This window comes from Vombatus ursinus, unplaced genomic scaffold, assembly GCF_900497805.2.
Source record: "Vombatus ursinus unplaced genomic scaffold, bare-nosed wombat genome assembly UNPS02014799.1, whole genome shotgun sequence".
Classification (NCBI taxonomy): domain Eukaryota; kingdom Metazoa; phylum Chordata; class Mammalia; order Diprotodontia; family Vombatidae; genus Vombatus; species Vombatus ursinus.
The window spans coordinates 9670251-9683539 of NW_020954577.1; the positions used below are offsets into that span (position 1 = coordinate 9670251).

Consider the following 13289-nt stretch of genomic DNA (forward strand, 5'->3'; position numbering starts at 1 on the left):
CCCCCTTTGCCTGGCATCCCATTGTCTCATACTACCCCTCCTTCCAGCAGAGTTGGCCATGGGAAGGGGAAAAAGGAAGGAGGAAACAGAGCCTCTTCCTTCTTCCAAGGTCTCTCTTCTCACACAGGATGAAGGGCTCAGATAGCCTGACTCTGGGTGGCCACCAAATTTTGCTTCAGTTTTTTGTGTGCCTAAAGACCCACAAAAGCATACTTTGTGGACCTAAAGACCTCACACATCTGGAGGAGTGTGTGTGTGTGTGTGTGTGTGTGTGTGTGTGTGTGTGTGTGTGAGAGAGACAGACAGACAGACAGACAGAGAAAGAGAAAGAGAGAGAGAAAGAGAGAGAGAGAGATTTTGTCTTTCCTTAGAAGGCGGAAGGGAGGAAAAAATGAAGGAGAAGAGGCATAGATAGCAAGGGGCTTCTTTATTCCCTGGTCTGCTGCCCCACATGGCCGGCTATAAAATCTCTGAAAGAGGCTAAGTACCTGTTTGAAATCCTAGCCTCCAGACCGCATGATCTGTTTGGTTGTTCGGAGATCCAGGGCTGAAAGGAGCAGCAGAAAAGGGAGCGAGGGGGAGCACCAGGGTGTGGGGCCCAAAAGCAACAAACAGTAATCATCTGCCTTTTGATGATTTGATGATCCCCCAGTGGTGGAGGATCAAAAAAATAAAGAGAAACGGGGAGCTGCCATCCCGAGTCGGCTTGTATTTCCCCACAAAGGGCCAAGGTTTGGGAAGAGATATGCCATGTACGCAAGTAAACTTAATACAAGGCAGAGTGAGGCAAGGTCAAGGAGCAGAACCCACAAAATGGGCAGAGACTTGGAGAAGGGGCAAGTTGCTTCACTCCTCTGGGCCTCAGTTTCCCCAGCTGTGGAATGAGCGCATTGGCCTAGTTGACCTTCCAGCTCTAAATCTACGGCCCTTAGAACTCCAACATTAGGCAAAGGTTCCAAGGACCATGGAATGCTTGACCTGAAACTGTCATCTAAAGCAAACCCTCATGTTAGAAGTGGGGAAAATAAGGCCTGAACAGGGAAGTCACAGGCCGAGAAATCAGAGGAAGGCAGGGTGTGAACCCAGGAGTCCTCACACTCTACATTTGGGGCTCCTTTGGACATTACAGACTCCTTGCTTGCTTACAAAGAGCCCATCATATTGAGACTTTGTAGGGCCTGAGGTAGGCAGCAACCTTTCAAAGACGGCATCTGGTGGGTTTGTGGGTAACAGAAGCTGGTATTCAGCCTGCCCCCAGCATGCCCCCTTCTCTCCAGTAACAGGAAGAACTCTGGGTCCATTGTCAACTCTGAGAAAACCATTGGTCCGGTTTCACATCGGTTCTAGTTGCCTGGGAAAAAATATCCTTAATTAGATTGTGTAAGGACCAGTATTTGCACATGGCTATGAGGCACACTGAAAAAAGCCCTGAATTTGGAATCAGCCATCTTGCTCTCCAATCCTGACTCTGATGTTGACTGCCTTGTCACCTTGGGCAAGTCCTTGGGCCTCATTTTCCTCACCTGTCAATTAAGGGGATAAGATTTGATGGCCCCCAAGATCCCTTCCAGTTTGAGCTTCATAAGCCCCAGAGGGAGGGAGAGAATGTTTTCAGCTGTAGCCAGGGATGTCTAGGAAAGGTTTTTAGTGGATGGGGCCGCTGAGCTGAGCCTTAAAGGAAACTACGGATCTGGAAAGTCTGAGGGAAAAGTGTGAGTATTCCCAGGTCCCATCCCACAAAGCTCCGTCTCCTCTTACCTCACGGGGTTGTCCTTTGTAACTTTCTCCCCATAGCTCCCATCACTCCCATTGCGGTCTCTTGCCCAGTCTCAGAAACCAGCTGCCATTTTGGAGCTGGGAGAGCTCCCGAACGGGTGATGACAAGAGGGTAAGGGGCCCACAGCCTTATGACGTTGACAGAGACGTGTTGTTCTTGGCATCCAAAGTGGAACATGGCATGCATTTTTTTTCTACTGGATGGTTAGGGTCCCTGGGCACGGCCACTATGCTTGTGTTATGGGTAACACAGGCATTTACTGGCCTGCTTGAGAACCACGCAGGCCATTGTGTCTATGGGAAAGTGTTTGTCAAGTTCCAAACAACTGACCTAACACGCTGACTTTTGGAACACACCCCATTTGTAAGGAAGCCAGAGCCGAGGAAGAAGGGACCATTGTCTGAAAGGCCCGAACAAAAGAATCTGGTGACTTGTTAAACCAGGTACCATTTGAGGAGACAGCTGGGCTTTTGGCTACAAGTGTGCATCTTGGCCTATTTGGCTCAGTATAAAGAGGGAGAAAAATCACATTAGCCTCCGAATCATGCGTGTCATGGACCATTCCTGGGAAAGCATCAGTCACCACTCCATAGCCCATTTGCTGTCCCGGGCCTCCAGCTCCTTCTCATCTATTTCTCAGCCCACCACTGTCCCACGTCAGTCTTAAGTTGCTACCCCTTAAATTTGCTTATGGGAATCACTAAACCCCAAGTGTTTCCCAAGGATTTCATTCACCTCAGCCTGTAGTTCATTAACAGATACCAATCTCTGAGTACCTAAAGAGGCTCATGTCAAGAGGCTCTATGGTATAATTGGGAGTGAAGGGGTTACCAGAACCCATGCAATGGAAGAAGGCTAATCGCTCACAGTTCTGAAGGCATAACCCTAGTCCTATACCAGCCAAAGGCCCTCTGACAACTCTGTAGCCGCTTCCTGCCTAATATTCTTCTCTTACTCATTCATTCAATAAGCCAGACACTGTGATAAGCACTGGAGATACAAAGGAAGGTAAAACACGGTTTTTGCCCTCGTGGAGCTTGGTCTAATGTGGGAGACATGCCAACAACTGTGTACAAACAAACATATACAAGATAAATTGGGGGTAAACTGAGGGAGGGTGCTGGTATTCAGGATTGGGAAAGGATTCTTGGAGAAGGTGGGAGTTTGGCTGGGCTCTGAAGGAAGCCTGAGGAGTCAGGAGGGAGAGATGAGGAGGGCGCACATCCCAGGCACGGGTGCTTCTCAGAATGGAGAAGAGTGTCGTGTGTGAGGAACGGCAAGGAGGCCAGCCCTAGCCACTTACTATGTGCCACGCAAAAACGAAACAGTGCCTGCCTCCAGGGATTTCACATTTGATTCTATTCTTCTTGGTCTACGCCTTAACATTTGCTCCGCTATTGCATCTCAGTCATGGTCAGAGCTGCCCTTACTTCACTGAGCTGTGATGCCGGTGAAAATGCCCAACATTAGGAGACGTGTCAAGTGAAGGATTCAGACACATGGGGAATTTCGGGAATTTCCATCCACATGTGACACTTACCATGAATATCAGTCTTTAAAAGGTGAACACAAGGTTAGAAACAAGTCCTTGAATTGTGTTTTCTTCCCATCTCCCAAAGGCACCCCCCTTAGGAATGAGGAAGCAAGGACTCCGGTTAAGAAGTCAGTCAATCAGCACGAGTTTATTCAACACCTTCTTCGGTCAGGCCAAAGGAGATAACAGTTCCAAGGAGTTTACAGTGTAGCAAGGGAAAGAAAATGGATACAGACAAACGTTAAGAGACAACGTACATACAAAGTAAATGCAAAGTAATTTGGTTGGGGTTGGGGGGTGGTCAGGAAAGGCCTCCCCAGGAGCTGTGAAGGAAGCCAGAGAGGCTCTGATTGACTTGGCCAAGGTCATGTCCAGGCAAGGGCCGAACTCAGGTGTTCTGACTAAATTCAGTGCCTTTGCCAAGATGCCAGGCTACAAACTGTGGATCAAGCATTTATTAAGTGCCTACAATGTGCCAATCGAGCAAGGATCTTATACTCTCCTGGGAGTAGATCACACCTTTTCTTTACCTTTCTCTGCTCTCCAGATACTAGGCAGAGCAGAGATCCTCATTCAGTCCTAGAATCCTACATGTGCCCAAAGCTTGAAGGGAAATGAAATGGACAAGATCTGCCCCATAGGATTTCATTGGAACCGGGAGCTGTCCCAGAACTGGGAGCTCATCTGGCCACAAACCTGCTACCCGAGGCAGGACTGACCTGCCTCTCCGAAGCGCCCGTGGGACACAGTAACAGTCACATTATGGGATGACTAACTGTGATAGACTTAATTCCTCTCAGCAACACAAGGATCTAAGACAACTCCAAAAGGCTCATGATGGGAAATGCTGTCCACATCCAGAGAAAGAACTGTGGAGTCTGAATGCAGATCGAAGCAGACTATTTGCTCTTTTTTTGGTTTTGTTTCTTCTTTCTTGTGGTTTCTCCCGTTGGTTCTAATTTTTCTTTACTACACGACTAATGTGAAAATAGGTTTAATATGAATGGATATGTTGAGCCTACATCAATTTACACCCCATTTGGGGGTGGGGGAGGGGAAAGATGGGGAGAAAATTTGGAACTCAAAATGTTATGGAAATGAATGTTGAAAATTAAAAGTAAATAAATGGCTTTATTAAAGAAAAAAAGTGCCCGTGGGCTGTGTTGGCAGCTGAAGCCTCTTTCAGAGTAGGAAGAATATTGGAGCCCCATCCAGGGTGACCTCAGCCAAGGAAGCACCCTTCATTTGCTCATCTGTAAAGACGTCTCTGAGGCCTCTTCTAGCTCAGTTCTGAAGGAAGCTGGGGTATGGAACCAGAGCCTGGAAGAGGCTCTATCACTAGGCTTGGCTCCACTGTGTTAGGTTTTTTAAGGATGCTTTGGTCTAGATGAGCCACATTCTTTCCCAAATGGAACTGCACCTCAACCCCTCCCTGGAAAGGCTCCCTATCAGCTAAGAACAGCGCGGTGTGCATGGGACGGCACTACAGTGGAATGACAGAGGTCCCAACCCCAGATTTGCCACAGTTACCTGGAGACCTTAGACATGTCACTCAGCCTCAAGGGGTGGGAGGGTGGCGGAGGCCTGGGGGACCTTCGACTCATCTCAACTTCCTCTAATCCCAGGGCTCCCAGCAGGACTTCTGCAGGTACCACCCCTTCACGTTAGTACCTTGTTCAATGACGATGTGCTTTCTTTGCTTCTGTCTCATCTGAGGACCAGAACTGGCAAAGGAAAAACATCATTTATTATCTGGTGGGCCTGCAGGGCCCAATGACGAGCTATAAGACTCTCACTTAGTGAAGAGACAGGCTCTCCCCAATCATACCGTGCAGGCAGAATGCGCTTTTGGTCAGTGCTTGGCTGGTTTGTTTCTGATAAGTGACTCCGTGACATTCAATGACTTCTATGGGATTTCATTCCTGAACTGATCATCCTATCCACGCATCCAAGCTCGAGCATACGGACATCCTGCAAACTTAAGGCTGAGGCGGGCTTTGTTTTTCTTTGTTACTCCAGATCTTCCTGGATGGGGCTCGCTTGTCTTGGCCGTCTAGTTTCTGGCAATGACGACGTTCTGGAAAGGCCATGAGCTGGGATGCCCCAAAGTGGAGCTCAGCACCAGCTGCGGTGATAAAACTCTGGCCCTTGCTTCTACTCTGTCCCTTTTTAGCCCCCAGTTTAACTTGAGCGTCACCACTTGGTTACCTGATGACCCAGGCCAGCCTTCGGGCTGCCCCCTTATACCCAAGGAGTCAGGGATTCAACAGCAGCCAGCAAAGGCTGAGGAAAACTGCTTATGAGGTGGCATGTGGTGCTTTCCAGGGACTTAGACCCCAGGAAAGGGAAGCACAATTCACTCACCTTTAGCACTGGACCCAAATAGATCTCATAATGGACAGGATTTTTTGTACTTAAAGCATAAAACCAGATCAGCTGGAGAGGCCTGAGGCTCCCTTAGCTGCAAGTTCTACAAATTTCAACAAGCCTTGAGAATGTACAATCACCTCGGCCACAGCCCAGGAACTGATCACAAGAATCAGTCTTCGAGAAGAGGGAGTCATTCTCCTCATACTCTACTTAGAAGTCAGGAGAATGGTCTCTATTTCTGAAAGGGTTGAAAAAATAAAAAACCAACTGCCAAGCATTGAAACTAAAATGCTAGGTCCTTTACCTGGAAAACTCACGTTTGCAGAGCATCTGCTAAGGGTAGGAAATGACTCCCAATCAGTCTTTAGTTTTGTTTTTTAACGAGGGCCATTGCTGTTCAGTTTTAGGCTTTTTTGTGATAAACTGATCTCCTGGTCAAGCAGATGGTCTCATTTTCCTGACATCTTAAATATCCAAGAGAATGTTCGTTTGGCCTCAGGTAAATCCTTTAACCCATCAGAGCATGTGAACTATGCCCAATCAGACTGTGATTTTCATCCTTGGCCAAGTATTCCATTTCCCTTACAGCCCAGGTTAAATGATACCCCACTGACCCGTACCTGAAACAACTGGAAATTCACCATAAGCCTGCCTTGTTTTCCTCATGGACCTTGGGACAAAAAGAAGAAAATAACAGAATTATGCTTTTGTTCAGCTGTGAATGCAGGGAGGCAGGCGGGAGATATTCAATGCCCAAAATTAGCCCAGCTTTTCCTGGGCTGCCAATACCGTGAAAACCTGCTGGTTGCACATGGTCTTAACAGAGGCAGCCCAGACAATAACACAAACTCCCCACAAGGGCCTATGCCCCCATACTCAAGCTCCAACCTGGGCTTCTAATGGGTAAAGAGAGTTCACTATGTCCAGACCATCCCAACCCTCCCACTCTGCTGTCCATGTCATTAAGGCCACCCCAACCCTACCACACTGCTCTCCAGTGATATTCCTGCTATGCTCATACTACCAAGCACATAAACCCAGATTACCATTCCTGTAAAGGATTTGTCTACCACATATCCCGGGGACACCAGTCTTAGGCCCTGGAATTTCCCAAACCAAAATATCCCTCTCTGTGACTGGCCACCACCCTTCTGGATGGACATCTCTCCCACGAGACACTAAGTTCCTTCAACTTTGAAAGCTACAGGCTAAACTTCTGATGCATTTAAAAGAAAATTCAGCTGTACGTAACAGAGACCTGCAGCTTCACAACAGTCATCATTTTCTGTTCTATTACACAGACAAAACTGCTCATTCTATTTGGTGTTTGTTAAGGTCAGAATACAAATCAATTTTTAAAAATAATATAAGCTCCTTGTATTTGTACCTCCAGAATTTAGCCCAGTGCCTGGCTTATGGTGGGTGTTTAGTAAAGAAACAAAAGACAGCTCCTGCCCTGAAAGAGCTTCTGATGGAATGATTTTGTCAGTTCTTTGCCCCAAGGTCTTGGAGGTCAGAAGGGCTGAGCTAGAATTCAAACCCTAAGCCTCTTATCTCCACCTCCTCTCTCCCAGCAGCCCTTCTCTATCCCCAAGAAAAAGTCAGGATATTTTCTTGTCAGTCTGGGGGGTTTATCTGTCCAGTAGAAGGGGAGCTCCTTCAGGGCAGAGGCCATTCCATTCTGACCTTTGTACCCTTAGCAGAGGAGGCTTCCTCCCTCCCTCCTCCAAGAGGACCTAGGAATTCTGAAATACCGATGTCTTTTGAGGCTCTGGGCAGGTTCATTTAGCTAAGAGATAAGAGCTAGCTGGGGGCCTGCCCTCCCATGGCATAGACCAGGTCCTGGCCTGGCCAGACTCACATTCCTCTTGCTTTCCCTTTGCAAATCTGCCCTGACTGCAATCCCCTGTAGGCTGTACACTCTACTATTACAAAAGAAAAGTATCCAGTCAAAGGGCTTACCTTTTCCATGAGAGTAGCACTGATTAGATGGAGACTCTTTTGGTTGTAGCATTGAAGCAAGAGAAAGTGAGGGTTTGGAGCGTTCTGTTTTTGTTTTTCATTTTTTCAAACCCAGAAAGAGAGCCCCAGATTCAAAGTCTGTGGTCTCTCTGCTCTAACCACACTGGGCTAATCCTGGCACTGGGCTAAACCTACAATGGGCTAACCCTGTCCTCCCAGAATTCACCTCCCCTGGGCACTTCCAATTCTGAAATCAATTTTCTTAAGGTCATTTCTGTAAAATGAAGGAGTTGGGCTACAGCAGGCCTTTTTAGACCCCATAGACACCCCTACCCCCCATCATTTGGGCAATCTGGTGATGATTAGGGACCCCTTCTCAAAATGTTTTCTTTTTAAGTTCATAATTGAAAGGAATGCTCGATTCAGTTAGAGGCTAGTGAAAATAAAGATTTTTTTTCCCATCCAAGTTCATGGATCCCTTAAAATCCATCCAGTCTGTGGAGCTCAGGTTAAGATCCCTTGGATGTCAAAGGAACCCTCCGAGGCAGTATTCTGTGGTCCAAGGGCACGTGTAGGGGCACAATCCAAGTCAAAGTGTGCTGCGATGGCCCATTTCGAACCTTGCCAACAGTTAGTTTCCAGGGCACAACTTTCCAAGCCCACTCTGTCCAGAATCCCAGCAGGACTGGCCACCATGCTGACCAGAAAATGACTGCTTCATGATTTCCCTTTGCTGGAGTTCCTAACGCACACCTCTGTCTTTCTCTCCCTCCCTGCTTAAAGAGTTTGTGCTTAAGAGCTCTAGCAGGGGGGAGTCCCTCCCAGACCCCCTCTTGACCAAACTTCACAATAGCAAACAGGCTGTAAGTGACTGTGTAGGAGAAATCAGCTGCCTGTTGTTTGTAAGGGCCCTTTAAGCTGAATGCTGCTCCAATCAACGGGTCTTTTACCCTCCCGGCCCCAAAGTGGAGGTGTAATTATCTCTATTATCCAAGACTGGACTTCACGAACAGGAAAATGGCTCGAGAGATTTGGCAAAATGGATTTCAGGATCATAGAATTTAGGGGCAGAGTGGCCTTGGAGGGCATTTCCTCCCACTCCCTCATTTTACAGAGGAAGGGAATCAAGGGCCCTGGGCAGTGACAAACCTTAGCTGAGCTAAAACTCTCTTCTCCAGACGGAGGTTTGGGGTGCTTCTGGGGTTCTCAAGGGGCAGCTTAAGGTAGTGCAGAAGCCCAGAGACCAGGTGTGAATTACCCAAAGTTACAAAATTGTGGGAGAGTTGGGATCCAGACTGAGGGCGCCTGACTCTTCGTGCAGAGTTCGTTCTCCCATTCCACGATCTATTTATCCTGTCTATCCCTTGCTAAGATCACAACATTTAGAGCTAGAAGAGATCTCAGAGATCACCTAAGCACAACCCTCTAATTTGACAGATAAGGAAACTGAGGTCTAGAGAAGAAAGGCACTTCAATTCCCCATGCTCCAGGCACAGGCAGTCTTGGCTAAGACTGAGCTGCAGGGGTGGAAAGCACTGCTGGGAGCATCTGGGAGTTAACTACCCCAGTGAAATCACTGGGCCTCTTCTAGCTTTCATGTCCTTGGAGGACAATGCAGCTGTTTTCAGAGATCAGCTGTCCAGCCAGAAAGAAAGACATGACTTTTCTAGGAGAGATACTAGGTCCCTGAGCTTTGCCTTCTGCTGGTATCTGCTTAGGGAGAACAGACAAAGGCCTAGAAAAATCATGACTCAGAAAGGGGTAATTAAGCTGCCTTTAAAATGGGGGTGGGGGTAGGAGGAGACACAGTGTAGTGATATTCAAGTCCCATCTGGAAATGGGAAACAGGCAGGTTTGGTTGTGGTTTAGACTCTGTAAGGCCAGGATATAATGTCCTCTTTCCTCCCCAAGAGGTATGAGGAGATGGGGAGCCCTGTGCTCCAGGACCCAAGGCCCACTGGACTGGGCTGTGAAGGCACCATAAGGCTGGGGTGGGAGAGAAAGGGGTGCTGGAACCATCGTGGCCTTGGCCATAAGGTCGGGGGGGGGGGGGGGGCGGGGGGGGGGGGGGGACCTTGGGGGGCAGGGCCGTGGGGGGGGGGGGGGGGGGGGATACAGGGGAGCACGAGGACCTTTGAGTTCAAGCACCATGTGGGTTTGGAGGAAAGGGCTTCCCTCTGGCACGCTGTTTTTTTAGACATGAGCCTGAGCACCCACCACGTGGGGCCTCAGTTACCATGTGGGCTCTCTGGGGTAGGAAAGAAAAAGGGGCTCAAAGCACCACCTGGCTTCCCTCCTGGGGAAGGGAGTTAGGGGTCAGGACATTACCTGTGACCTCCCTCCTTGGGAAAGAGGATGTGGGGCTCTGGTCACCATGTGGCCTCCTCTTTGAAAAAGGGGGTAAGGGACCCGCAGCCCCATGTGGCCTCCTTACTTGGTAAAGGGGATCAGAGGCACAGGGTACCACGTGGCCTCCATTTTGGGGAAGGAGGCAGAGGGGCTCAGAGCACCACGTGCCCTTCCTCTTTGGGAAAGGGGCTGAGGAGATGCCAGCCCCCGGCCCCACGTGCGTGTGCTTCTCCCTGGTTAGGCTCCTTGGGCCTAGTGCAGGCAGGGCCGTGAAGCTGACCACCTTCCCCCCAACTCTGTACCTCGCCCCCGTGCCCGCTCTGGCTCCTCGGGGGGTGAAGCCCATTTAAGGTCGTTGGAGGGGAAGCAGTTCACTAGGAGTGCAGGGATGGCAGGAGGGAGGTCGGAGGGGCCTGGGACAGGAGGGCTGAGCCCAATTACTTACCAGTGAGACCCCGCGCGGGGAAGGGGGGCCCCTTGGACGCCCCCCGCCCGCCCCAGGGCCTGCCCCTCAAAAGCGTCCGGTGCCTTGGAGATGTAGTGGCCATGCGCCCAGGTGCGCCTGGGTGCCCAGTGGAGCCAGCTGCGCGCATCTGGCCCAGAGGCTGCAGAGGCGCCCGGGCGGGGCCAAGCAGACCCCCCCCCCCAGCTCCGCCTCCCAAGGGTCCCCGCCCTGGCCCCCGGGACTTTGGGCTGACTTTCCAAAGCTCCGGCCCGCCCCAGTCCCGGGCTGAGCTCGCGAAACTGACTCTCGCTTGCCCCCTGCTGTCCCTGGCCTTCAATGACACCGCTGATCCGCCCGGCCGCCACCCTTCTAGAGGCTCTCGTTGGCTAAGCTGGGCAGGCCAGGGCTGACCGAGGCCTGGCATGGGTGTGGCCCCCGTCTCCACCAAAGGAGCCCCGTGGCTCTGGGGAGCTCCGATCCTAGCATTTGGAGCCCGAAAGGACCACGGAGAGCAGCCGGCCCACACCCGTCCGGTGACAGAGAGGGAAATTATTTATCCAGGGTAGCCCATCCCTTAAGGAGCTGTGCCAGGACCCCCAGCTCCAGAGCTACTTCTGAGGCTTGAATCAGGACTGGCCTGAGGCCAAGTGGTAAAGTGTGTGAAGCTGTGGGAGCGAGCTCCGCGTTTCTAGGCGATTTCGCACCCACTTTTCTCAAAACTTCTTCCAGGAAAGGGGCTGACGTCAGTCTTTACTACCAGGATGGGAATGGGTAGCCAGGTTTCTGGTGCGGCCACATTCTCACCCTTCTGTCTGAACGTGCAATCAAAAACGAGGTTCTCCCAGAGCAATATCAATTCAAACAATTCAGTTAAATGCAACCAGCATTTTAGCAAGGGTCTGTTATGTGTAAGGCTCTGTAAATAACAAATGCGAATTAAATTAAGTAAAAGAGCCTGCTTCTGCTGCTGTGTGACCGGCTGTCACTTCTCTGGGGCTCAGTTTCCTCATCTGTAAAATAAGGGAGATTTGGGCTAGATTACTCCTGAGACCCTTTCCCTAAATTTCTGATCCTATACTTTGAAGAAGGAAGGAAAACTAACACCTGGGAAATTAAAACGGGGTTTAAGGCATCAGAAAGCAGGTGGGACGCTGGGGAGGCTTATCTTAGTAGAAGAAGCTGGCAGGCTTTTCCCCCCAATCACGTCTTTCCAGATGCCAGATTAGTCACCACCATGTGATGCCCAAAGTTCTAGGAATTTCTTTTCGATCAAGGTTTTTAAAAATACATTTTTTTGATCCTCATATTTCAATATAATTGGTTTTCTTTGTAATCCTATGTATTTTATTTTATACACTTAAAAACATAATTCTGAGAGGGGCTCTATGGGCTTCACCAGATTGCCAAAGGGAGTCATCACAACACGTCATCATCACTAGCATTTATATACTACTTACTATGTGCCCAGCACTATCCTAAGTGCTTTACAAATACTGTCTCATCTGATCCTCATAGCAACTGTGGGAGGTAGGTGCTATTATGATTCCCATTTTACAGTTGAGGAAACTGAGGCAAACATAGGTTAAGTGACTTGAGCCCAAGGTCACACAGCTTGTTCGTATGTAAAGCTGGGTGGGGAACCCATGCATTAGGGAAACTGCAGTCAGATGCAGACTTATTTGCCGTTTACTGTTTGGTGCAAATGTTAATGTTAACCACAGAAAGTGGTTGGGTAGCTAGAAGGATAACCGACTATATGGATGATGAAAAGGATCCCTTTGCTGTGGCTGCTATTGGCACTTGGGTCATGGGCTGTTTTCCAGGTGTAGAGGCCCATTGGGCAGCCTGCCTTCTTGGGAAAAGCCAGGGAAGCATTGCTTGGTCAAGTATGGCTTTCCTTGTTCATCAGAATCCAATTCAGTACAAGATCATTGTGTCAAGTCCTGGGCTTGGTGCTGGGAGAGAAAGACAATAAGCAAAAGTCCTTTGCCCTCAAGAGACTTCCTTTCTACCGGGGTATCCCCTCTGATAGAAATAATCTCAGCCTTGCAGTACCTGCCGGCCTCACAATATCTTCAGGTAGTCCTAGACTACCCAGGCAGTCCCAGGAAGGCGATATTTCCTCCCTTTTGGCTCCAGAAATACACTGACCTTCCCCTAGATCAGAGCTTGGAGCAGAAGGGGTCGAGAGGATCATCTTATCTAATCCCATTGGAAGAAGAAGAAACTGAGGCTCCCAGAGGTCCAGAGTTTTGTCCAATGCAAGTGGGAGAGCCAAGATTTGAACCTAGGGCCTCTGACTCCAAATAGTACAGCTTTCCACTGCCTAATTCTTTTATATGGCACTCATTTTCTGCATATTCTATGTATCCTTGGTTCAGTTGTAGAAAATATTAGAAAATGTAGAAAAAATGTATGTAGAAATGTATGTAGAATGTAATAGAAAATGTATGAAATGTATGAAAAAATATATATAGAAAAAATATTTACACATAAAGGGTGATACCATAAGCAAATTAAGAGAGCATGGAATCATTTATTTGTCAGATTTATGGATAAAAGAAGAACTTAGGACCAAAGAAGATATAGAGAGCATTACAAAATGTAAAATAGATAATTTTGATTATATTAAATTTAAAAGTTTTTGAACAAACAAAACCAATGCAGTCAAAATTATAAGGAAAGCAGAAAGCTGAAGGAAAATTTTTGCAACAAATATCTCTGATAAAGGCCTCATTTCTCAAATGTATAGAGAACTGAGTCAAACTGATAAAATTGCAAGTCATTCCCCAATTGATAAATGGTAAAAGGATACGAACAGGCACTTTTCAGACAAAGAAATCAAAGCTGTC

The 13289-nt window shown here is 48.6% G+C and overlaps 1 long non-coding RNA gene and 1 other non-coding gene across 3 annotated transcripts; both read right to left on the reverse strand.

Annotated features, from left to right (window-relative positions):
* Positions 1-404: 404 nt before the first annotated feature.
* LOC114050370 lies at positions 405-10541 on the reverse strand. 2 transcript variants are annotated; one of them, XR_003569987.1, is made up of 5 exons: positions 10438-10541; positions 6302-6351; positions 4842-5035; positions 3318-3473; positions 405-1351 (listed from the first exon to the last, which is right to left on the reverse strand). It is a non-coding gene; the product is annotated as an uncharacterized LOC114050370 (long non-coding RNA). The 2 variants fall into 2 exon arrangements; XR_003569986.1 differs by lacking the exons at positions 405-1351; positions 3318-3473 and having other exon boundaries at positions 4245-5035.
* On the reverse strand, positions 6172-6248 carry LOC114050718. Its single transcript, XR_003570065.1, has one exon. It is a non-coding gene; the product is annotated as a small nucleolar RNA SNORD93 (small nucleolar RNA).
* Positions 10542-13289: the final 2748 nt, after the last annotated feature.